A 27,942-nucleotide genomic window follows, 5' to 3' on the forward strand; every position below is an offset into this window, starting at 1 on the left:
AAAACAAAACAAGTGGAACGCCTCTGACAGTCTCGCCTGCGTCACGCAATTCAATATAGCAACAATGCTGACTTTGAATAAAAACAGTGATACTTGATTACCCTAATGTTCAAGTTTACTTTCAAAGTTATGAAGACATTTCTAAAATTACTCCCAACATAGTCAAAGTTAAATGACATTTGACCTTAATCATTTGACTAAAAACTAGTGCAAGACTATCAATGATACTTGATTACCCTTATATCCAAGTTTCATGAACCAGATCCATAATCTTTCAAAGTTATGACATTTAAAAAAATATCTCGAGCATGGTCACAGTTCATTGACCCTAAGTGACCTTTGACCTTAATCATGTGACCTAAAACTCATGCAAGATGATAAGTGAAACTTAAAGCTTGTGTATACATGTAGTTTTGGTAAATCCACCAAAATGCACCTATCACTATTCCAATTCATTGCTAGCTAATATGAATGGATATGCCCTATAACAGTTATGATGTGGAGGATATGAAATGAAAATGTGTTTTACAGGATAAATTTTGCAATTTTACATGGAAATTTAACTTGATCGGGTCACCCGATCAAATTAAAATATCTGTGCGTTTTTGTCTTTCAATTAAATCCTATTCCAAATCATGGAATGGGCTTAAACTTTCAAGATATGTTCTTTGTCTGTAACTTTTGGATATCTCATCACTAAATTTATAAAATAAGCGCTTGAATGCCCATTTTTTAAATTTAAAACAAGCATCGCCGAGAGAGGGCGCTATATATCCAAGATTTGAATATTTGAAATTTTCTCAGAGAAGTGCAGTTGGAAAAATATCTAACGGTCTCTACGCTTCAGTAAGACTGTCATATTAGATGATATTCGATTATCAATCACATTATTGACCCTTTACCAAAGCTATACACAGGCTTTAAATACTCATGTCCAATTTTCCTAAACTAGGTCGATAAAATTCCAAAGTTAAGATGACATCTCAAAAACTTTGGTTAAAGATTTCAATTTTGATAACCAAACATGGTCAAATTTTATTGACCATAAATGATCATTGGCCTTGACAATGTGACCTGAAACTCATTGTCAGTGGTACTTGATTACCCTTATGTTCAAGTTCATGAAATAGGATCATGATGATGACAGTTAAAAAAATTAACAGTTCAGGTTTCAGTGCTGTGACCTTTGACTTTGATCATGTGACCTGACAGGCTGACACTAATGTAAGATTATCAGCAATTTAACTTTTGTACAAGTTTCATAAAATAGGCCCTTATATTTTTAAAGTTATGACATAAAAAAAAGTTAGACCCTAAATGAACTTGATCATTCAACCTGGACACTCATGCAAGATGATCAGTGATACTTCGTTACACTTATGTCCAAGTTTCATGAACTAGGTCCATATACTTCCTAACTCCTAAGTTATGACATTTCAAAAACTTAACCTTGGTTAAGATTTCAATGTTGATGACGACGCCGCCGTAGTCGGAAAAGCAACGCCTATACATGTAGTAAAGCAAATCCCTACCATCACAGAGAGTTGTGAAATTTCGAAACAGGAACAAGTAACCAACATTTATTTTTCAAAAATAAGAACACTTTGCATATATATATTTTGCCTTTTCACACCTATATACAAATATCAGAAAAATATGAACAAGAGTCAAAAAATGTCCACAAATCCCTCGCATGAAGTGCATATACTAGCGTCCATATAGCTGCATATAAGTATTCCTTTGTATTAGTTGGAACTTGGAAACAGTATCAAACGGAAGGCACATGGCAAGAAAATGATTTGTCATAGTATAAATATAAAAATATATCAATCTGAGTTTGATGAATATCACAAGGTGATAAAGCAGGAGTTGGCATGTCATGATAAATTTTGAAAGCACACACTATATAAACCTGAGTTGGCTGTATTAGCAGACATGTCATAATACATGAAAGACATTTTCGTGTAATATATACCCATGATCAGAATAAAATGGGTTTTTTAATGACTCGTATGAGGCAATATTAAGGCTTATTTCCAAACAAAAAAAAAGGTATCACACTTAAACCTGCTTTTCTGCACGTCTTCGAGATGCACGGACATCTTTCAGCTTCTGGCCCATGCGTGCACGTACTTGGCCAGTGGAAGTGCAGGGAAATTGTTGTCATGCTTGTTGTGTGTGCTGAATATAAGAAAATGAAAGGACACAAAAACTGGCTCAAAGTCTCAAACTTTTATCAAAGACTCTACATCATATATAAATATTAATTAAAGCCAAGTCAAGTTCCGTCTGTTTGTGACTGTTGGTTACTCAGCTGCAGTGGAGTATCTAAGAGTCACAAACACAACAAAAAAACCATGCATACCCATGAAACAGGATTATAATATTAGGGGCGGATAAGTTAAAGCAAGAAAATCAAGATTTCAGGCTCGGTAATCTTATTTCTATAGTCCTACTTGATTGAAAATATCTTATGAAATGACAAGGAAGTGACTTAAAGGAAATTAAGTTCTTAAACTGGTTGATTGTCTAAGCCTTTGACTCTGTGAATTTCTAATTTTTTTGGTCCGCCGCTCTGGAAGAAATTGTACCGGTGACAGGCAGCATCATTGTAAAATGTAAAATGACAAGACATTTGTGAAGATCAATCACTTACTTAAAACATTAAAATGTTTTCTATGGTTACGTAGATTCAAATCAAAGTCGGTGTCCTTTTCCTCCGTTTTCTGTTAGTTTGTTTTTGTTTCCACATCAAAAACTTATTTTCACCGTAGATTACCATTTGGAGAGACTGTGCTATTCTAGTACATGTAGTTTCTCTTTCAGGGAGATTCACCCTAACCCTCCGCCTTGAAATTATTGACAAGCTTGGTAATATGAGAAATTACAGAGCATCTTCCTATTTACAGTAATTGTGATATTCTGAATTCATTTGTAGATTCACGCAGAGACAATCATTCTTGGCAAAATACACAAGAAAATGTAAAAGCTATCAAAGGGGAAGTTCACCCTGATGAATAATTGGTTGTAATAAGAAACAAAAAAAAATTGAGAAATATATCAGTGAAGGTTTGATAAATATCATTAAAGAACAGAGATTTTTTTTTAATATGATTTTATGACATCACAGACGATATGAATTGGCCAAAATGCAATTTTTTCAAAAATTGAAAGTGATTTTTTTATTTTTGCGGTGGATATATCCTCAGACACATCATTTCATAGCCCCTTCTACTAGAATTTACCATAACGCAAATCTGTGTGTGAGACACAGTGTTATTTGTGAATGTTGATATGCCAGGGCTAGCAATGGAAATTCATCCATTTAGAGTGCCAATATCCTACAATGATATACCAAGAGAGTCAGAAAAAAACTTTAACATTTAAAAAAATCACCAATTTAATGAAAAAGCATGTCCGGAAAACATAACTCTCATCTCATATAGATGTATGTCCTGAAAGAGCATCTACTCCATCATAATTTCAGATACAATTTTTATGTGGTATATGTTTAACCTTCGATAATTAAGAGGTATTCTTTGTTGTGATGTAAAATTCTATTTGCACCAAAAGCATGAATGCAATGCTCTGGAGAAGATACTCTTTCTGGACATATGAGAATTTTGTTTTCTGGTCATGATTTTTCATTTAATTGGCCACAGAATCTTGCCGTAAATAATAAACTTTTAAACTGACCTTTATGGTTCCGCTGGTCTTCAGTCTTTTTCTTCTTTAGAAGCTCTGCCATAGCAGATCTGTCAGCTTTCCCAACCTGCAACCAAAAATGGAAATAAAATATGAACAGATATGGAATATGTTTAGAATTTTTAAAATTAAAATTTAATGTAGCCCCCCCTCCCCCGCTCAACATTTTTCAAGACCATCCAGCTACGATTTTTTGGGGTGACCGCGCCGCGCCACTCACATTTAAGTCTCGCATATCTTCTGAGTTCAAATTTGCGACACCTGGGTACGCGGTCATGTGCAAATCCAATGCAATTCTGTATCTAGACTAGGAATCCAGACAAAATTCATAAGTGTATCATTATTTTTAGTTTTTCTAATGAATTTTCTTTTATTGAAGTAGTACCACCAATACTTTCCAATTCCATCAATTTTTTTTTTCAAGTAGAAATTTAAGAGCAATTTTTTGAATCACCACTGGCAGCGATATCAAGTTATGTATAAGTCATTTTTTTTTTGCAAATCACAGAATAAAGTCTGGCCTGCTTCAGGTAAACACTTATCACTTTGGACTAAATTTCCTGGCTAGTATGCTTCAAAATTTCCTGATCCATGCACGTCTTAAAAATTTAAGTTGAATGTAAAGTTTCAACGTACCCTCTTTCTCACATCTTTTTTTGAGGTTGAAGCCTCATCCTCCATGTCCTAATCTGTGGCATCAGACTCATCCATAGCCTCATCTACTCTGGTTGCGGTGTTTAGGAACTCCTTCTCTTTCTTTAGTACATCAGTTTTTTTTTCTGCAAGGGACAGGCACATTAAGGACAGACATAAATAATCAGAGTAATTTCAAAGAGCCATTTATGAAATGCATTGTAAAAATGGGGTTTTAGCATTATTAGAATTATTACTACAGAGTATAGACAAGTTATCAAATCAGAATTCAGACACCAGTTTTTAAGTTATAGACGTAAATAATTTTATCTGAATTCTGTACACACAAACTATTTTGAGTTGTAGACATATTTTTCAGTAGATCTAAATAAGATAATTATTATTTAAAAACTAGTAAGAATCTTTCACATCATTAAATTTGTCCCCAAATTTGTTAATTAGCCGATGCAATGCTAATCCAGTCTAGCCAGGAGGCTTCTAGAGAGTAAAAATCATTTACTAACGTAACTTACTCTCATACGAAGCCAGGGCTTCTTAGTTCTATTGTATACATGTGCATGTAGGCAGCCAAAACCTGAAACTTTTGCCCCCGAGATTTCTACTTTCTCTCTAAAAGATCTAGCCCTAAATCATGTACCTGGGATACAACTTCATTTCCGACATTTCTATGCTATGGATTTTATTTTTAGACAAGAATTCATTAAAAAAATGAAAAATTGTCATGAAAAAAAAGAGACTTGCCCGATGTTTACACCGCCATCTTGTTTTCTATTGTTCTTCACCCACGATACGGACGCTTGAGTCGCGTAACGTGGGTGAGAGTAGCCAGGCGGCTTCTAGAGAGTAAAAATCATTTACTAACGTAAGGTTACTCTCATACGAAGCCAGGTCTTCCTTCTCATAGACGCGTGCGTCGGGTAACGTTGGCGAAGAACAATAGGAAGTAAGATGGCGGCGTAAACATCGGGCAAGTCTCTTCCGTCTTTTCACAATATTTCTCTCATTTTTTTTGATGAATTCTTGTTCAAAAATAACGAGAGCGTAGAAATGTCGGAAATGAAGTTTTTTCAATGTACATGATTTAGGCCTAGATCTTTTCTATTAAGGAAAGTAGAAATCTTGGGGGTGAAAGTTTCAGGTGGTTTGGCTTCCGTCATGTGGGTCAATGAGAAGGAAGACCTGGCTTCGGATGAGAGTAACCTTACGTTAGTAACTGATTTTTACTCTCTAGAACTAGAAGCCGCCTGGCTAGGTGAGAGTAAGGCCGTGTTTATGCTTCCACTTTTCAGGCCAGAATCAGCGTTTCCAAACGTGATTAGTCCAAAACACGGTTGCGTCCATGCTTACTTTCATTTAAACGCTGTTTCAAAACGCCGATCGTAAACTCACAAAAAGGTGCGTTTGTAAACGTTGTTTGACCAGAATCAGGCTTTCTGGGGAAGTATAAACAGAACCACGATCATAAACGTGTTTAAATGACGTCATTTGGTACATGCTTCCGGTGAGATGAAAATCCGCGGGCAAATACAGTCGTATTGCTCCTTGTTATCTCTACGTAAAAACAACAATCGGAAAAAAAAAACTTTTGAAAAAAGGCGCGCCCAATTTGACCTTGCTTTACGATGCGAAGCCAGCTGGAGATCATGATTTGCTCTGAAAAGTTAAGCATAAACAGCACTCCCAGAACCACGTTTACGATCGGCGTTTTGAATCGACGTTTGAAATCGCTGATTCTGTCCTCGCAATGGAAGCATAAACACACCAGAAGATACGTTAGTATTAGTCTTGAGGACGCAATGATGATGATTTTTTTTAGATATGTCATATACTTCTTCATCATTGACGTCTTGACACTCTCTCCATAGTGTCTTAAGCGAAGGACCAAAACAAAGATGGATTTCCCTAGAAAATCCATCTTTTTAAACCAAAATCACAAGAATTCTATTCATTCTTACATCTTCCTACGCCTAATGCGTAGGAAGGTTTTAAATATTATTATAAAAAATATTAAAAAATGAAGATTTCTTACCTAACTGATGCCGCGTAGACCCCCTGTTCCACATGTAAACAATGGAAATACAATAGCGTCGACCCTTGAACCGTTTATGTATGACGTACTTCCGGAAAGCAATCCCGTCTTAACAATTTAGAGATGAAAATTCTTATTTAACAAATCATTAACTAACCCATTAAAATTTATATTTTCATTATAAATAATTCATATCAATATATATAAATTATTTATGATCACGAAATAAATTTTAAGATTTGTTGAATAAGAATTTTCATCTCTAATTTCTATCTCTAAATTTTATATTTTTATATAATAATATTTAACACCTCCCTACGCATTAGGCGTAGGAAGGTGTAAGAATGAATAGAATTCTTGTGATTTTGGTTTAAAAAGATGGATTTTCTAGGGAAATCCATCTTTGTTTTGGTCCTTCGCTTAAGACACTATGGAGAGAGTGTCAAGACGTCAATGATGAAGAAGTATATGACATATCTAAAAAAAATCATCATCATTGCGTCCTCAAGACTAATACTAACGTATCTTATGGTGTGTTTATGCTTCCATTGCGAGGACAGAATCAGCGATTTCAAACGTCGATTCAAAACGCCGATCGTAAACGTGCTTCTGGGAGTGCTGTTTATGCTTAACTTTTCAGAGCATATCATGATCTCCAGCTGGCTTCGCTAAAAAAAATCATCATCATTGCTTCCTCAAGACTACGTTAGTATAGTATTAGTAAATGATTTTTTACTCTTTAGAAGCCTCCTGGCTAGTAGAAAAGATGGAAAGAGCTTACGGCCGTGTTTATGTCGCCATCTTGATTTCGTTGTCTTTCGCTTGGCGACAGCACGCAAATCGCGCGATTCGTTTTTTATGAATTCTTCTTTAAAAATGAAATCAATATCGCAGAAATGTTACACCCGGTAATCTACTTCACTTGGAAAATAAGTTGAACCCCATGACAGGTAGGCCTACATGTTTTAGGGCTAGATTTAGAGGGAAAGTAGAAATCTCGGGGGCGAAAGTTTCAGGTTTTGTACCAGTACGTGGGTGAATATAGCTCGTGATCCCAGGCGTCAATGGGGAGTAACCCTACGACTACGTAGAGTACTACATGTATGTAGAGCTAAATTCATAGTAACCCAGGCCAGGAAACTCCCGCCCGCGTAGCGGGCGGGAGTTCCCTGGTCTGGGTTAAATTAAAGGCAGTGTATACAGCCACACGCGTGTGTCTTTACCATCCAGCCACACGCGTGTGGTTATATCCAGAACACCTATCTGTGGTGTGGATACCGCCACACGCCGCCAGTAATAACAGTAAAACGCGTATGTAGGTCTGACCCTCTATATCACGATCAAAATAACCTCATTTCTTCATTAAATTCTTACATTCTAAACCACTCTGATTTCTTTAAATCGTTTCAATTTCATTCTCACCGTCTTCTTTCCTTGCTTTTCTTGTCGTTACAAAAGGCCGCCTGTTAAATAGCAAATTTCCACACTTTTTCTACTCGTGCATGTCGATTCTCTACTGACTCTAGGCTATGTGCGCGTATGTGCGTACGTACGAAACTTGGGATTCGTGCATGCTTATATGTCTACTACTGCGCTGCGCTAACGCTGTACTGTATGGGTCTGCCAGCGCCACCGCGAAGGAAGCCAGAATCGACACAAGTAGAAAAAGAGAATTTGCTGTTAAACAGACAACCGTTTGTAACAAGACAAGAAAAGCAAGGAGAGAAGACGGTGAGAATGAAATTGAAACGATCTCAGGATATCAAAGGGGTTTAGAATGTAAGAATTTAATGAAGAAATGAGGTTATTTTGATCGTGATATAGACGGTCAGACCACTCCTAGTACCAATGAGGTCCAAACATTAATTAACATGTTGGTCAGACCTACATACGTGTTTTACTGTTATTACTGGCGGCGTGTGGCGGTATCCACAGATACTGGTGTTCTGGATATAACCACACGCGTGTGGCTGGATGGTAAAGACACACGCGTGTGGCTGTATACACTGCCTAAATTAAATCATGACTTTCAGTTTCAGACGCCTCCAGGCTAGTCGAGCACCACATAGCCTATAGATCTATATACATACGGTTCTTCGGCAATTACCCCTGGACAAAGGGAGAGCATAAATAATTACATATTAGGTACAAATCAGGATATAATAATGTATATTTACCACTGGCCACTAACACCTTGGCCTTCCACATCCCAGCCAATGTTTCGGCCGTTTCTCTGCGGGGTTCCGGACTCCACCAGGCCCTCAAACTTCGGGTCCACCAAGTTGACCGACATCTTTTTGTTTGTTACAAAATCGCTAGAAGTAACAGTTCCTTGTTTCCACCCAGTGTACTAAGACGCACATGGTTGATATCCTTATCAATTCAAGAAGATTAAGACAAAGTGCAGTAAGATCAGATTCTAACGGGCGTAAATATTGGATGAAGCGATAAACTGTAACGGGCGTCGGTGAGCTTTAGCGAGTGAATTTGAAACGCACATGTATTACACTAGCGCGCTAGCATGCCTCGCCGAAAATAGATTTCCGATGCCGAGATTTACCGAAGAGTTCCGGATATCTAGTACTCTATTAACGTTATAGCCTTTACTGATAGTTTATCCATTGCGATGATGATCTTAAAAGAAAATAAAAAAATCATCAAATATCAAAATTACCGGCAAAATTTCAGTGTAAATTAAAAACTAAATGGAGATTGTATTGGGAATAGTGCATCAAACCATTTTTCAAGTTTAGTACTCCTCCCTGCTCCCCCCCCCCCGCCCTGCGCGAGCTTGAAGACCCTTGTTCTTGCTTGTTAAATTTTTCTCGGGTATGATTGAAGAACTTACTGTGGTAACACTGTGTTTGTTACCCAACTATGTGGGCAATTATGTGATTAACAATGTGATCTGAAGTCTAACACTGTGACCACATAGTTTACACATAGTCAACTATGTGAACACACTGTGGTAACACTGTGTTTGTTACCCAACTATGTGAGCAAAATTTGTGATTAACTATGTGATCTGAAGTCTAACACTGTGTCCACATAGTTTACACATAGTCAACTATGTGAACACACTGTGGTAACATTGTGTTTGTTACCCAACTATGTGGGCAATTATGTGATTAACTATGTGATCTGAGTCTCACACTGTGACCACATAGTTTACACATAGTCAACTATGTGAACACACTGTGGCAATTTGGTGCCCAACTATGTGGACAATTATGATTAACTATGTGATCTGAAGTCTAACACTGTGTCCACATAGTTTACACATAGTCAACTATGTGAACACACTGTGGTAACACTGTGTTTGTTACCCAACTATGTGGGCAATTATGTGATTAACTATGTGATCTGAAGTCTCACACTCTGACCACATAGTTTACACATAGTCAACTATGTGAACACACTGTGGTAACACTGTGTTTGTTACCCAACTATGTGGGCAATTATGTGATTAACTATGTGATCTGAAGTCTCACACTGTGACAACACTGTGACAACACTGTGACCACATAGTTAACACATAGTTTACACATAGTCAACTATGTGAACACACTGTGGTAACACTGTGTTTGTTACCCAACTATGTGGGCAATTATGTGATTAACTATGTGATCTGAAGTCTCACACTGTGACAACACTGTGACCACATAGTTAACACATAGTTTACACATAGTCAACTATGTGAACACACTGTGGTAACACTGTGTTTGTTCCATAAGGGATCCTAATTTATATATTAATTAGCAAATATATTTTATGTATAAATTAGTCCCATTCCAGTGGGTATTAACAGTGGAAAAGGGGCCAAACTTTTGAAGTACCTCTATCACTCAGTTCAAAATCTTCAATTGTATGCTATTGAAAATCCCGCTTCCATGCAAAAACGTGTTATATTATGTAAATTAACAATAATTCATGTATGAAGCTGTATACCATTGACTAATCATATACTACATAAAGCATAAAGCCGTATGCCAACCAGAACAGTGGCAAAAATCGAGCCAGAGCGGCCAGAATCGAGTCGAATTTAGCCCGAATCCTCCGATTATCGCCAAATGACGACCTGAATAACGACCCGAATCGAACGATTATGCAAGAATTTGCAAAGTACAGCCACAGAATTTCCCGAAAATGTGCCAGATTCTTTCGAAAAGATCTATATTCGTCAGCTTTTTGATGCCATTTTTCTAATTTCTGGCCAATTCGTCTCACTCGTCTATATTATTCTTTGTATTCGAGTAATGATTCGTATGATATGGGGGGGGGGGCAAGAGTCGGACATTTAATTACTCTACTACTGATACGAATAGGTCTTAATCTTCACAAAATGCCTCCAAAAATCCGACCGAATTCCATCGGGATACATCCCGAATGTGGCCCGAATGGAATTTCTTGTGGTCACATTCGGGAATATTCTGGAGGGTATTCGGCTGCTTTTTAACATTTCAAAATGAGCTGAATTTTTCAGCGAATGTTCCCGAATTTTCTTGTATTTACGAAGGCAAACAGAATATTCCTGAAACCACCAGAATACGTGTATATGGATGGATTCGCAGCTGATTCGGTTCCGTTCTAACCCTAGCTTTAAGCAAAGGGTTACACCAAAACCAAATTCTCCCGAACAAATTCGGATCAATTCTGCCCAAAATGGCCTGGATTCGGTACTTATTCTTCTCGGATTCGGGGAGCTCCCGGAATCGATTCGGAAGGATCCGGGACTATTCTGTTCTCCCTCCCAACGGAAACATTCTTTGAGAGATTCTGCTTGTCCTGAAAATTTAAAAACCAGCCGAATATCCTCCAAAATGCTCCAGAATGTGGCCAAGAAACATTTTTTTCGAGCCACATTTGGGATGAATTCGGATGGAATTCGGTTGAAATAATTTTTGGGAGGCATTTGGACAATTATTTTCGGAAGTCGATAGCTCTGATTCGGGACCTATTCCAGACAGATTCGACTCTGATTCGGCCTAAAATTGTTTTAGAGATAGAGATCAATTCATAAGCCAATAAAGAAAAATCACTGAAATTATTTAGGTCACCTTCAATCAAGGGACGACAGAAAAAGAAGAAGGATCAGGTCTCTTTGCTCAAATCTGATATGTCCCTGTTCTAAAAACACAAATGTACATAGTTGTCAGAGGGACAGACTTGGACAGCTTTTTCTGCCGTGAGAACCATCCATATACCCTCCTCTTTCTGACAGGGGAAAACTCTACTTTGGAAAGAAATCTGACCTAATTTTTTGGCAAATTTATGCAAAATTTATGCAAATATATGTAAAACTCATCGACCATCCTATTTTGAGGTTTTAAACCGAGGGACAAGCACAAAACTATGCATAGGAGACACTGTTACACAGTTTATTCATAAATTCATAAATTAGTCCCATTCCAGTGGGTATTAACAGTGGAAAAGGGGCCAAACTCTTTTGGGCATTTAAAAAGTATTTTTAGTGAGATATGGTGAATTATGAGTTTTTTTAATTGCTTTGAAAAGAAAGATTAATTACTGTTTATCTTTTTCATATGATTTTGGTGGGGGGTTTTATTGTAAAAGGGGTATGCACAGGATTTATAATTTGCATAAATTTGCATTTTAAACATGATGCTCTCCTCTGGTCGCATGGAAAGTCATCATAATAAATGAATTGTGTAACGGTGTCTCCTATGCATAGTGTTGTGCTTGTCCCTCGGTTTAAAACCTCAAAATAGGATAGTTGATGAGTTTTACACATATTTGCATAAATTTTGCATAAATTTGCATTAATTAAAATTGAAAGTTGATTCTTATTCAGGAACTGTACAGAAATCAATCTAGATTTGATGCCCCGTCAAAATAAATCCCAAATACCCCCCCCCCCCCCACCCCCGTAAAAAAATAGGCTTCTATAGAAAAGTTTCGGTCTGTACTATACATATACAGTAATTCACGGTGAATAGTGTGATTTTGCATAATTTTGCATAAATTAGCCCTATGAAAAAGGATTCCAGTCATTGATATCGAGGCATCCTATCAAGAATTAATGCTTTTGGTACCAGTGACACATGTGGAGAAAAAAAATTGTGATTTTGACAATTCTATATGTCGATATATGATTATACATGTGTTTTACATGTGATTTGCATATAATTTGCATAAATTAACCTTAAAAATTGATTCATACTCACCAATTTTATAAAAATCGACCTGCAGTTGAATGTTTAGCAAAAGAAGACCCAAATACACAAAAATTGGGCATTTGAAAATTATTTTTATTGAGATATGGTGAATTATGAGTTTTTTGCATAAAATTTGCATAAATTAGCATTTTAAAATAGGGTGCCCTTCACCGATTTCGGGCCACCCTATCTAGAACTAATGCTTTTGATACCAGGAACCCACATGCAAAAAATGGCGCTTTTGTAAATCCTGTCCCCAAAATTTTGCTAAGGCCCCTGACTATTAAGCGTATCGTTTTGTTTATTTAAGGCCCGAATTCTCGAAAGGTGGCTAACTTAGCCCAGTGGGCTAAGTTAGCCAACCGCTTTCATACACCAAAACTTGTTAAGGTTGGACATTTTCAGAGAATGGAAAATACTTGTGAAGGGTGCTTTTTGGAATCTCACGGTCGCGCCTATTACCCAGTCGACAATGAAAGGTGGGATTTTAGCACAAAACCAGTCATGTGTGTCTCTTTGTGTCGGTGCAGAAGATGTGTGTGTGTGTGTGTGTGGGGGGGGTGATGATTATCGATGCTAAACCTTTCTCTCTTTCGAGACAGAGAAAACCGACCCAAACATTGCATTGGTGTCTTGAATTAAAAAAAAGATGGATCAAAATCGAAATTTGTTTCGTTTCAGAGAGAAGATACTGATTACGTTTTTCTTTCAACATGCATATATTAAAATGCATACATAAATAGTAGCCCACATTATACGCTATTAAACTTTTCTCGTCACTGCCCCCTCCCCCATCTCCTTTACACACACGCCCACCCACACACACACGTATTCACTCACACCCAACCGTGCATGCGCACCAACTCCAGCACACCTGACTTTTTATCACTCTCTATCGTCATCTTGCAATAATACAATTGCTTTCATACTTTAAAGATAGGGTGTCTTCTTATTATTGTCATGGGAATTGTAATGAAAATCCACCTATCTCACTTCCGACATCAATCTTTCCAGCGCTATCTCTCTCTTCACTTATCTCTCCCCCCCCTCTCTCTCTCTCTCTGAATTAACCTCTTTCAATCATTTATTATCTAGTAATTATAATTCAATGAATGCATTTCTCGCTTTCTAGTTCCCTCCCCTCTTCTCTCAGTCACCTCGACCTCCCATCTCTCCCACCCCCCCCTCTCTCTCTCTCTCATCGTCTCTCAAATCAGTCACAGTATTTTTACTCTTGAAATTATGCGGCTTCTATTGTGAAAGATGAATGCTTTTATTGAAATATGAAAGTCATCTAGCATGAAGAGAATAAATACCCTGGAATATGCGATCTAATTTTTCTTATACAAACATTACTCACATCACAGACTATCCTATTCAGGTTAGACTCCCGGGGGGGGGGGCACTTCCATTCACGAGTGGATACCATGCGCGACCATGGGGTCTCGAAAAGCACCCTAAACACGTAATTTCCATATTCTGAAAATGCACCCCTAAACAAGTATTGGCGTGTGAAACCCTACCCTTAACAAGTATTCGAAACAAAACGATACTCTTGGCAAATATTCCCTGAAATGAACCCCTAAACAAGTACAGGAATGTTTTATTGTTACGGGTCCGTCGGTCGTCGGCTTTACCTTATTTGGTTTAGTACGACCCCACCTTCTACACCTCGCGCAAATCGGACTCTAAACACGAAGTGTTGGGGCAAAATGGACATCCTTTATAAAACATTTTAATTTTGTTTTATCTTTCCCGCAAATTCGACCCTAAACACGTAATTTTCCTAGCGAAATAGATACCCTTTTTTCATTATTTTTTTGTTCTTGACACCCTTATCACGTTACGTACGTAACGTGCCCTATCGTGAAAAAGACATCCTTTTTACGTGTTTTTTTGGTCGCGCATGGTATCCACTCGTCAATGTAAGTGCCCCCCCCTCCCTGGGTTAGACTTTGTCACAATACAGTATGAAGAATCATGACGTTTTACCTTGCTTTCCCAAAATGTATTCTTGTTTGGGGTTTCTGCTACTGTTTACGAAATTCATGAAAGAAAAAAAGCAATGGGTCTCGCTATCATTTTAGCACATAATCAAGTTACAAGGCGTTTCATTCTTCAATGTGTTATCACTAGTCCGTATAAATAACCATTCTGGGCTGAGTTATTATTTAGCCAATTGAGCACTTTATGTAATGTCGAGTTTGGCCATTCCCATATCGTCTTATATATCCACTTGATCTAACAGCATTTATGGTATATCATTATATGAATTAATTCTGGATCACATTTCCATTATGTAAGTACAACAGATAACAGACTTAATAAAAGCGATACCCAATCTGGGCATTAGACTAGATGATATTTAAGACCAAGGGATGGTTGTACCAAACTAATACTAGACCACATTGATGGTAGACCAAGAGGGTTTGATGATGATCGGAGAATAAAAATACGTCAACTTCACTACAACCCCCTCTCCTGTCTCTCTCTCCCCTTTCTGCTTGTCACATTCTCTAATCCCCCCCCCCCTCTCTATCTATCTCTCTGGTGTTCCTTCTCTGTCTCTGAATGTTCATTTGCCATCTCCCCTCTCCCTTTTTTACTTTATTTCTGTCTCGTTCTTTGAATAAACATGATAAATTCGTCCATTTCTTCATCTCTCTCTCTCTCTCTCTCTCTCTTCCTTCCGTCTCCCCTCTATTTTGTTTCATATGTCTATATTTCTGTCTTTCCCTCTCGTCCCCTCCTGCCCTGTTTCCCTTCCTTTCCTGTCTCTTTCACTGCTTGTGTCTTTGTTTCCCCGTCTCTCTCCCCTTCTCTTTACCTCTCTCTGCAATTCTCTCTTTTGCTGATTCTTATTAGTCACATATTAACTTCTGAAATAATTAGTCTTACAGGTAACTTGGAGGAGTGATGAAATTTAATTAAAGCGGAAACCAAATCATGACAATGATAGACACGCATTTTCATTGTATTTATTATTTTCTCTTTTTTAAAATCAAGCCCACCCAAAAATAATGATTTGAATCACTATAGAAAAGTCAAGCAAGCATAACGCTAACAATTTTTTTAAAACTCTGATTGAAAATAATAAAAAAAAAGGGTACGACATGCATACAGTTTCTCAGTTTTTCCCGAAAACAGTCATATGCTTACATGTAACTAATAACTCAGTGATATGCAAATGAGAGAGTCAATGATATCCCTCACCCACTTTTCTCTTTTATTATCGTTTGACATTTTACCAGCTTGAGCGAAATTGACTTGTTTGCTCTTTCTCATTTTACGTAAATCTACTTTATTTGTTGGGGTGGACTTTTCCTTTAACATGTTTAAACAGATTTAGATATTAAAATTATCTAATATAAAGTATATGAAAACGATACATTTAAAACAGCCAAAAAAGAAAGAACACCGGATAATACGTTCAAAAGACGTATTTTCCAACTTTCACTAATATTCTAACTTTATTTAGAAAATCTTTTGAAAGCAGATTAAACAGATGTAAAAGTTAAGTGCATGAAGAACATGCTAATGATCAATAACTCGGCTACCTTCCGGTTAATCATATTGTATGAAAATAATAACAAAAAAAGGTGTTTGGATTTGTGTTTGAAAAAAAATATACTCTAATTATCGCTAACATCTCAAATTTACTTTAAAAATCTCCTTTGGTAATACATATAAACAAATGTGTAATGAAATGATTTAGTGTAACGTATATGCAGATATTTTGCTAGCTCATGGTTAATAGTAAATATAATTCATAAAAACAACAATAGACGATCTCAGAAAGCGTTTACAACCCCTTTTGCAGACTATAGCGCTAACATCCTATTTTCATTTTATACTCCTAAGTATTAATACAAAATCATTACAGGGGGCCGTTTCATAAAGCTGTTCGTATGTAAGGTAAGTTAAGAGTGACTCTAGGAACGACCGGTGAACCTTTCTTACGCGCTACACCATCGCCAATGATGTTTACCATTTACCAAAAGAAAGGATCATCAGTCGTTCTTAAAGTCGCTCTTAACTTACGAACAGCTTTATGAAACACCCACCTGATAGTACGAAACATGAAACGAATTAAATCGATTACAAACCAAACTTTTCAGGACCCCTATGTGATTACATGTATATTCATCATAGTCACAGTATAAAAATACGGCATCATTTTCTTACTGGTTTATACATATTTGAAAATTCAAATTTCATACACAATATTTCATACTGTCATGTTTTGGCGATCCAGCCTCACAGGGTTTTTTCATAACCTCATGGAAAGCCACGGAATAGATTTTGTATCTACTCACATTTTATGTTTCTTTGCATTTTTATCTTATTTGCGAAAAACAAATTATACAACAATTGCGGCAAAATAATCTCCTTCAAGCCAATGCATCTACAATTATAGGCCATGTTTAAAAAAAATATAGCAGCAATTGATAGATTTTTAGACTATATATTATAGCAAAATCACCTGTTAAATCTACCAAGTTAGATTAAATAGAAGTACAAGTAAAGCATTATCCGTGTAAAGAACCAAATCATACATAACTGTAAAAATGTGTCCATGTTTTTTACAGTAGATTTAGATATTCTAATGATATAGTTGTAGTATGTACAAATGATCTTCTATAATTGTTGGTTAATAGTAAAATATGATACATGAAAACAACAAAAGATGCATGGATAAATCGTGTATAAAACAACAACTATGGCAAACATCCCATATTCCCCATTAAGTTTTGATGTCTTTCCCAATTAAGTTAATTTACATTCTTTATACATGAAAAGATGTATAGTCACAACAATCTTGAATAAACAAATCATTGATAGAAATAACTTCAGTACGCATGAAAAATGAAAGAAATCTAACCGATTTTAAATCTTATAGGTGATTATAATAAATGCGCCTGCGAATACACAATTTCCTCCGTCCGTGTCATTCATAATAATTGAACATAAATTTCCAGCAACACTGTCACTGCCCGATATAGTATTTAAATAAACGTATTTACATCAGCCTAGCACAAACATCGAACTGATCATGTTTTTAACATGTTTAAAGCGAATGAATCAATCTTTATATATCTGAATGTGTTGATAAAAAACCGACCAGGAATCAACGACACATTTTTTGTTAAACTCTTGCATTCTATTCATTTAGATTCTTAAGAAGAAAAGATGTAGGCAAAGCAGTTTCGATTACACAAAGCATTATTAAAGCAATTTTCGGTAAGATGAAAATGAAAGAAATCCAACAAATTGCAGTTATCTTTTTTTGAACATAAATCTAATAAACATTCCAGCAAGCAAAACAGTCATTGACGTAGGCCTACTTGAATGGAACGTTTTAAAAAATATCAATATGCAACTGTTCATTAAAAGCAATTTAAATTTGATACAAATGGATATTCAAAATAAAGTAAAAAAATCATGTTTAACTTTTGCAGAAACACATATTCATATAGTAATTAGATCAAAAAGCAATAAGCAAAACATTTTCGTGTAATGGCCCCCAAAAACAAAAAAACAGAGCTATACATGACCAAAATGTAATAAATCACCATCAAATGCGCATTCTGATCACAGCAGATCCCGTTTGGTAAATAAACACTATAATTGTACATTTTGGTTACCAATTCCCAATTGTGAAATTATACATTACTGCTTATATGTTATGTAAAATGTAGGCCCCCTATTTTTTTTTGCAAGAGCACAAAGTGCAATTTACCTGTTTACCAAAATGTATCGTAATCATCGTAACAGCCCCCTCTCTAGGTAAATCCAGGTAATTAAAATCATGTCATGCTTTGAGATCATTCCAGGGGCCGTTTCGTATGTAGCCACATCAGAACAATTTGTTTGTTTACGTTGATCTGATGTTGGAAGTGAAAATATACAAACAAGCAAGCAATTATTATGCTTAGATGTAAAGCGCATAGAGATACAGCAAACGTGAGCACGATCCAAATCGCAACATTATTATGAGAAAATATGGTCTAATATAACGCACTTTCAAAGGAGTCAAAAGTACACAATTTTAATGTAAAGGAGTATAGCGCTTCGTGTAATTTCAATTTTCATTACTGAATCAAGATACCACTGAACATTTATTTAGAGTAACAACTACTGTTTCATTAGCAGGATAAGACCGTGGTAGCTATAAAACACGCGATGGACTATTAAAAGGATGATTTTTTTAACCGGCATGATGGCATAAATGAGGAACATTTTAACTGTTTAGTTTTACATATGGAACTGAACTCAAATGAAATATACACGGGTATAGTAATAAAAAGCTGCTATGCAGACACACTTAATATTAATGTTTACTCACGCCAACAAAGCGACGGCGTAGTCTGGTATAAGATATTCTGAGACAACGTGTACAATAAAAGAGTATAACCCTGATAGGTTTTCAATATGACTATGAAGCTTACCCACAATCAAACCATGGATTACAATGCGTTTTCATCTTTTTCTTTTCAATTTGAAAGCATATAATGGTAATAAAAAGCAACATTCCCAATATCATTTGTTTGTTCAGTATTATCATGTCATGGATCTAGAGGATGAATCGCTTTTTGAATATGAGAACATTATCTCCATCACTAGCAATCATATTCCCTGATGACGTCATCATCACTCGAGATCCGATAAGAAAATTGAATCTATCCCCAGTCTAGTGATAAAGGGAATGATGCTACTCTTCTCTTCTTCATATCACCCTCACTCATCACCTGATCAATCACACACGTCTTGTACTCATCATCTGATGACACGACATAGAGATCGTCTGTCATACGATCAACACACACATTAAAGATGACATCACTGTGGGGGATTTCCCTATGATCTCCCTCTCTGTCAATGATGAGCGCTCTGCGATCTATTTTATGGGGAAGAGTGATGATGTGACCTGATGACAGCACATCGCGCATTACTATTTTCTCTTTACACGTGATGGTATTGATAATCTTATCATTAGCTGGATGATGACGTATATCATAGACCAACGAACGTAGAGGGCAGCAACACACAAGCGTGTTGCTCTAAGGAAGGTCAACTCCGCTCGAATTTTGTGACCACTCTAAAAAATAAGGGGGACTTTTCGGAAATTTGTCGAGTTGATTTTTTTTCATTTGTTAATTTCAAATATTTTTTAATGAACAATTATTAGATCGGTTATTCTGGGTAGAAATATTAAAAATATTAATTTTAATTTCAAAGAAATTATTTAGCTTAAATAATCATGATTTTGACATTTTTTCTCATTTTGGAATATTAAGTCTATGACGAGGATCCCTCTTATCTCTTATTTTCCTCTGCTGAATTTCGCTGCACCACTAATAAATGCAGAGACAACCACCGTAATAATCGAGGTCATTTTTCTGGCCTGGGTGCGCCGAGTCTGGGCCGGTCGCGTAGCTAACTAGTGACGTTGATGATGCGCTGGGGCTTCAGTCGACTCGTCATAGATCTTCTAGCAACATAGACAATGACATCTAATTTGCCTGGTCTGATTTGAAGTGCAATTGCTTCAGGGCTGATGTTTATCAACGATGATTGTTCAAGGTCAGATTTCAAATTTTAAATTGCATTTGACTTTTAAGTCTATAAATCTTAATAGAAGAAGCTGCATCCCCGAAATCCGGGTCTAATTTCAACTTCGAGTCCGAGACTATGGACGGCGAAAAAAACCCATGCATCGGATGCATTGCATTGGCTGCGCGCTGCGCTGCAGCTGAGCTGCACAGCCATGCAGGCGCTGCGTCGCGTCGAAGGTCGATAATCATTGAGCAACCAAACTTCCAAAGCCAAATTAAAGCTTGAATAAACGGCCACCTATTCACATTTTCCCTGGTTTTCTTCAATAATTTCTAAGAAAATCAGCCAATTGAGGGAAATTGATTGCAATGTTACATCGTTTGCAGAGTGCCATCATCGACATTCGTTTTGCGTTAGAAACCTTAGTTAATTATAATATAGATCTAGGCTAGGCCTAGACTAGAAATGGGGGCTAGATAGATTAGACCATCTTAATTTCTGATTTTGGGTAGAAAGTAGACTTGATAGACAGCATCCATATCTTAATTTGACCATTGATTCTGTGCAATCAATGTTTAAATACTTTTACATAATTTGTTTGCCATATTGCAATTGGTAAATTTTCATGGGCCTGCATGGCCTGGGCTTGGCTGGCAGAACACGTTTTTTTTTTTGGATAAATTTCGAAAGTGAAAGAGCAAAGTGACTGAGCTCGTCGTGATTTTATTTTTATGCATTTTCTGACTGAATTTTAAAGATTTCATGCCTAACGCTAATGCCTAACGGTAACTTGTCAACCATATAATCTTCTAGTTCTAGATCTAGACTTTACCCTGTATGTAGGCATTTAACGGACTAAAAAATCATAACCTCCTAGCGGCTAGCCCATGCAGACTGGCCTTAATTGAACCAAACTTAGCTTGCATGGACCAACCCTCAAATGGTCTAGATTTAGGCGTCCTATACTATAAAGACAATGTGGAATTCGTCTGTTTTGAGTCGATTATTATTTTAGTATTTTTTTATTGTTGCATAGACTCATACCAACTCATACCAACAAGACGTGCTAGATCTATTCTAGATCTACTTAGATATCCAGTGTGGAACAACATCTTCAACAAACAGATCGAGACTGGTCAAAGCATTTGTCTACAGTCTAGTTAGACAAATAAAGTTTTCTAGATCTTTAGACTTGGGTCTATCGATCAACTAGACAGGAATAACCATCGTTTCTGGGGATTTATTCAACAATTTCTGACATTTTACTTTAATCTCCATCGGTGAGTGAGCCAGCGCAGTTCAGCAGAGCAACCAAAATACAGAGACTGAAGCTTTTGGTCTATCGATCAACATGATCAAGATCTATGTTAGATGTAGACTTCACTTATTACTGATTGGAATGTATTTCTAAATTCATAAGTTTTGGGGAAAATGGTGAAAAGAAATGATAACATACTACTGATAGATACGTGAATTATTTTTTAATACCCATTGGCATTGCTGCCTGCTCTAATAAATAAATAAATGAGTCACGGCCTATATATGGACTGCAGATAAATGCTGATCGACGCCTAGCAGAACAAGTACCAGTGCTAGACCAGGGGGTTGAAATCTAAGCAGACGACGGAGCATAATGTAGCTTAAGCATAGATGATAGTATGATGATGGGTTCAGCGAAGAGCCCAGAGAAAATAAGGGGGACATATTCAATCCCGAAATGCTTTGCGAGTGGTCACAAAATCGTCTCGGCGCAAATCACCTAATTCAGCCGTCTGGTGAAATCGCTGATAACAACAATCACCGATTTGGTAATGATTTTAGTTTCCTGAAACTTGCATTTGTAAAGTTTTAAATATCAAAGTATGTTTTCATATTTATGTATATCCCTCAACATATTTTTTAATGTTATCTTTGATATCGTTGTAGTCATATTCTTTCATATTCGTTTCTTGATCACTACTAATTTGTTGTTGTATTGGATCGGCATTTGATTTCGTTGTCATGAACAATAAAATATACGCGCAGCTCAGTTGCATGCGCGTATCGAGTTGACCTTCCTTAGAGCAACACGCTTGTGTGTTGCTGCCCTCTACGTTCGTTGCTACTCAATTAAGTCTTCGCGCGGTCAAAACGCGTACTATTGCAAGTGCGCGCCACGCAACCCTGCCAAATAAGGAAAGGGCACTTAAGTGACTTTTCAGAATACCAAAATGCTAATTGAGCGCTAATTGACCGCTAATTGAGCTTTCAGCATACCGCCCCTGGGGTTGTATTCTGAGATCCATTTTATCTCAGATGAAATAAAATATTTTATCTCCGTTAAAATCAGTGAGATAAAATACCCTTAAAATCTCTCCAAATTGGTATTCTGAGAACCATTTTATCTTCATTTTATCTCTGTAAGACACACCTATTTTTTAATCAATATCCAATTAGAAACGCGCTTTTATAGCTCTCTCATATCACTAACCAATTAAAATCCATTCCGCCAGGAGGTGTGGCAAAGGGGCCAGATTGCGTCAATTTATTGACTTCAAATACGCTTGCACTATACGCTTGCGCGTCTTTACGGAGATTTCTTTTTAACAAAAAGGACAATACTCTCATTTTTTTCGAAGTCTATATCGCATCTTTTCAAACATCATTTCAAAGACAATATTAGTAAAGAAAAGTCTTATGAAATACTCTCTGATTGTACAGGAACAACGTTAAGGAGTTATTCTCAATAAGTATATAATTTTTCTTCATTTTCATGTCACCATTTGGGGTTAATTCACCTAGAAATACTGATGAAATCAACGTCGCAGAGATAAAATAGCCTCTACCCTCTTTTAAGTTTATTTTATTTTTTCTTCAAAGTAACATGGGCGCAAGCACATCATCTGCGTTGCAATGGCCAGATACGCAATGGGCATGTGTACGCAGGCATTGTTCTGTTGCTATCAACGAACGTAGAGGGCAGCAACACACAAGCGTGTTGCTCTAAGGAAGGTCAACTCCGCTCGAATTTTGTGACCACTCTAAAAAATAAGGGGGACTTTTCGGAAATTTGTCGAGTTGATTTTTTTTCATTTGTTAATTTTAAATATTTTTAATGAACAATCATTAGGTCGGTTATTCTAGGTAAAAATATTAAAAATATTACTTTTATTTTAAAGTAATTATTTAGCTTAAATAATCATGATATTGACATTTTTTCTCATTTTGGAATATTAAGTCTATGACGAGGATACCTCTTATCTCTTATTTTCCTCTGCTGAATTTCGCTGCACCACTAATAAATGCATAGACAACCACCGTAATAATCGAGGTCATTTTTCTGGCCTGGGTGCGCCGAGTCTGGCCCGGTCGCGTAGCTACTAGTAACGTTGATGATGCGCTGGGGCTTCAGTCGACTCGTCATAGATCTTCTAGCAACATACACAATGACGTCTAATTTGCCTGGTCTGATTTGAAGTGCAATTGCTTCAGGGCTGAAGTTTATCAACGATGATTGTTCAAGGTCAGATTTCAAATTTTAATTTGCATTTGACTTTTAAGTCTGTAAATCTTAATACAAGGCGCCGAAACCCCGAAATCCGGGTATAAATTTCAACTTCGAGTCCGAGACTATGGACGGCAAAAAAAACCCCATGCATCGGATGCATTGCATTGGCTGAGCTGCACAGCCAGGCGCTGCGTCGCGTCGAAGGTCGATAATCATTGAGCAACCAAACTTCCAAAGCCAAATTAAAGCTTGAATAAACGGCCACCTATTCACATTTTCCCTGGTTTTCTTCAATAATTTCTAAGAAAAATCAGCCAATTCTGGGAAATTGATTGCAATGTTACATCGTTTGCAGAGTGCCATCATCGTTTTGCGTTAGACTTAACCTTAGTTATACTTAGATCTAGGCCTAGACTAGAAGAAATGGGAGCTAGATAGATTTTACACCATCTTAATTTATGATTTTGGGCAGAAAGTAGATTTGATAGACAGCATCCATATCTTAATTTGACCATTGATTCTGTGCAATCAAAGACTTTTACATAATTTGTTTGCCATATTGCAAGAATTGGTAAATTTTCCTGGGCCTGCATGGCCTGGGCTTGGCTGGCAGAACGCGTATTTTTTTTGGAGAAATTTCGAAAGTGAAAGAGCAAAGTGACTAAGCTCGTCGTGATTTTATTTTTATGCATTTTCTAACTGAATTTTAAAGATTTCATGCCTAACGGTAAGGCCTTACTATGGAAGCTTAAAAGTGCCACCGAGATGTTGAGATAATTATCTCGGGAAGTCGACATCTTGATAGCAAAATATAAGATGACGAGATCCTGGATCTCATCATGTTGACATCTTTTAGAAGAGATGATGAGATGACGAGATCCTGGATCTCATCATGTCAACATCTTTTAGAAGAGATGTTGAGATGACGAGATCCTGGATCTCATCATGTCAACATCTTTTAGAAGAGATGTTGAGATGACGAGATCCTGGATCTCATCATGTCGACATCTTTTAGAAGAGATGATGATATGACAAGATCCTGGATCTCATCATGTCAACATCTTTTAGAACAGATGATGAGATGACAAGATCCCGGATCTCATCATGTCAACATCCTTTAGAAGAGATGTTGAGATGACAAGATCCCGGATCTCATCATGTTGACATCTTGTAGAAAAGATGATGAGATGATGAGATGATCTTGTCATCTCAACATCTCTTCTTAAGATGTTGACATGATGAGATCCAGGATCTCGTCATCTTATCTTTTGCTATCAAGATGTCGACTTCCCGAGATAATTATCTCAACATCTCGGTGGCACTTTTAAGCTTCCATACCTTACGGATTTAATGCATTAAATCTTCTAGTTCTAGATCTAGATTTTACCCTGTAGGCATTTAACGTACGGACTAAAAAATAATAACCTCCTAGCGGCTAGCCCATGCAGGCTGGCCTTAATTGAACCAAACTTAGCTTGCATGGACCAACCCTCAAATGGTCTAGATTTAGGCGTCCTATACTATAAAGACAATGTGGAATTCATCTGTTTTGAGTTTATTATTATTTTAGTATTTTTTTATTGTTGTATAGACTATCTCATACCAACAAGTCGTGCTAGATCTATATATATTCTAGATCTACTTAGATATCCAGTGTGGAACAATATCTTCAACAAACAGATCGAGACTGGTCAGAGCATTTGTCTAGTTAGACAAATAAAGTTAGATCTTTAGACTTGGGTCTATCGATCAACTAGACAGGAATAACCGTCGTTTCTGGGGATTTATTCAACAATTTCTGACATTTTACTATAATCTCCATCGGTGAGTGAGCCAGCGCAGTTCAGCAGAGCAACCAAAATACAGAGACTGAAGCTTTTGGTCTATCGATCAACATGATCAAGATCTAGGTTAGATGTGGACTTCACTTATTACTGATTGGAATTTATTTCTAAATTTATAAGTTTTGGGGACAATGGTGAAAAGAAATGATAACATACTACTGATAGATACGAGAATTATTTTTTTAATACCCATTGGCATTGCTGCCTGCTCTAATAAATAAATAAATAAATGAGTCACGGCCTATATGGACTGCAGATAAATGCTGATCGACGCCTAGCAGAACAAGTACCAGTGCTAGACTAGGGGGTTGAAATCTAAGCAGACGACGGAGCATAATGTAGCTTAAGCATAGAATGATGATGGGTTCAGCGAAGAGCCCATAGAAAATAAGGGGGACATATTCAATCCCGAAATGCTTTGCGAGTGGTCACAAAATCGTCTCGGCGCAAATCACCTAATTCAGCCGTCTGGTGAAATCGCTGATAACAACAATCACCGATTTGGTAATGATTTTAGTTTCCTGAAACTTGCATTTGTAAAGTTTTAAATATCAAAGTATGTTTTCATATTTATGTATATCCCTCAACATATTTTTTAATGTTATCTTTGATATCGTTGTAGTCATATTCTTTCATATTCGTTTCTTGATCACTACTAATTTGTTGTTGTATTTGATCGGCATTTGATTTCGTTGTCATGAACAATGAAATATGCGCGCAGCTCAGTTGCATGCGCGTATCGAGTTGACCTTCCTTAGAGCAACACGCTTGTGTGTTGCTGCCCTCTACGTTCGTTGTCATAGACTGACTCCCTTCAGCAGCGATGATCATCCCATCCTGATCGATTGCAACGCACACCCCTGCATCAGTACGCGTCGTGTTTCTTGGTATTGTGACGTCATTGATATGATTCCACTGTCTGTCGTATACACTGATGCACCCAGGTAGACTGTCTCCTGTACAACCTTTGATGTATCTACCACATACTACCTTGCCATCATTCAGTACTGCACATGTGATTATAAATGATGTATCACTCCCGTTGATCACTCTCTGTGTGGTTTTACTGTTCAAATCTAACATGTAGGTATGTGTTCCACCAATAGTAAAATCTGTGATCATCACCTTATCTTCATCTATACATCCAACAATGCAAGGGAATGTGATTTTATCCGTGACATTGATTGTATCAATGAGATTCCACTCTTCATCATACCCATCAATTCTTCCATCATACTTCTCTCTCCCAACACCCTTCACAAACCTCACACCTGATACAACACGATTTATTTCTTTCACCTCACCCTCATTCAGTTGCTTCTTTAGTTCCTCACTCACTGATGCATGCACACGATGTCCATCTATGACAATATTTTTATCGTCTTCAAGAATTCTGTCCAGTGTCTCTTTTGCTTTCTCTGCTGATTTGGTGTCGTCTTGCCATGATTTCTCAAACTCTTCAATCTTTCTCTTGATCTCTTGGGCGATGTTCTGAATGTCATTCTGAAGAATGCGCTGTTTATCAATTATCGGTTTTCGTCTCTTTGCGTTTAAACGATTTTCATTATGTCGCTCCTCTCTCTTCGCGTTGTTCTGGTCAATTTTATCCTGGAGCTTTCGAATCTCCTCTTGATGTTGTTCATTTTCCCCATCAACCTCCTTGTCGATTAAATCAGCATCTTCTTTTTCCTTGGCTCTGTCTCTTTCGATCTCCTCTTTCGATCTCCTCAACGTCATTCTGAATAGTTTTCAAATGTTCGTCCAGGACTTGTTTAACCTGGTGAATCTCAATTCCATAAACTCGTAATAGCTCCAATTTGTCCATCACTGCTTTTTGAAGGTTGCTGAGCTTTGCTTTGTTTTCCCGTAGTGCGTCCTCTATGTCCTGCCGTACACAAGGTTTTTCATGATGATCTATCATAGCGCAAGAAAGACATAAGACTTCCCCATGCGTCTTACAGTACATATCCATGATTTTCTCGTGTTTCTCACAGAAGAGATTAGGTACACCTCTTCGTGCTATTCCGATGCATTCTTTTTTCAAGGCGCAGTCATGACAGAGTTTCTTCTTCTCCTTCACATAGAACGTGACGTCAGTAATCGATTCGCAGTCGGCTTCTTCACAAACAGCGCCATCTTCATCTGAGCTGAGTTTAGACGCCATCGTGAAAAGAATTTAAAGGGTTTCAAGGTTGGGGGCTGTAAAGAAAGGGCATAAAAAAGTAGGATTGAGGGCGAGACGCATTTGGAAAAATATCATATAAGTTAAACAAGAGAGAGAGAGAGAGCTACCGAGAGAATGTGTGGAGTCACTGTACACCCAAAACTATATCGATATACTTGAAAACACATATTGAAAAAGGAATGCCATGAACAAAGAAATAAACGAAAGACACTGCTGCACTTCATGAATATAATAATAATGAAATGAAACTAGTTTACAACATGCATGGTACTTGTTTATCAGTAAAGAAATGTATGAAATATTTG

The 27,942-nt window shown here is 37.0% G+C and overlaps 1 long non-coding RNA gene and 1 pseudogene across 1 annotated transcript; both read right to left on the reverse strand.

The window, feature by feature from the left end:
- Positions 1-2,013: 2,013 nt before the first annotated feature.
- On the reverse strand, positions 2,014-3,738 carry LOC121426943. The gene is made up of 2 exons (XR_005971644.1): positions 3,697-3,738; positions 2,014-2,181 (listed from the first exon to the last, which is right to left on the reverse strand). It is a non-coding gene; the product is annotated as an uncharacterized LOC121426943 (long non-coding RNA).
- Positions 3,739-19,055: 15,317 nt separating this feature from the next.
- Positions 19,056-27,667, reverse strand: LOC121426838 (annotated as a pseudogene).
- Positions 27,668-27,942: the final 275 nt, after the last annotated feature.

Source organism: Lytechinus variegatus, chromosome 13 (assembly GCF_018143015.1).
Source record: "Lytechinus variegatus isolate NC3 chromosome 13, Lvar_3.0, whole genome shotgun sequence".
Taxonomy (NCBI): Eukaryota; Metazoa; Echinodermata; class Echinoidea; order Temnopleuroida; family Toxopneustidae; genus Lytechinus; species Lytechinus variegatus.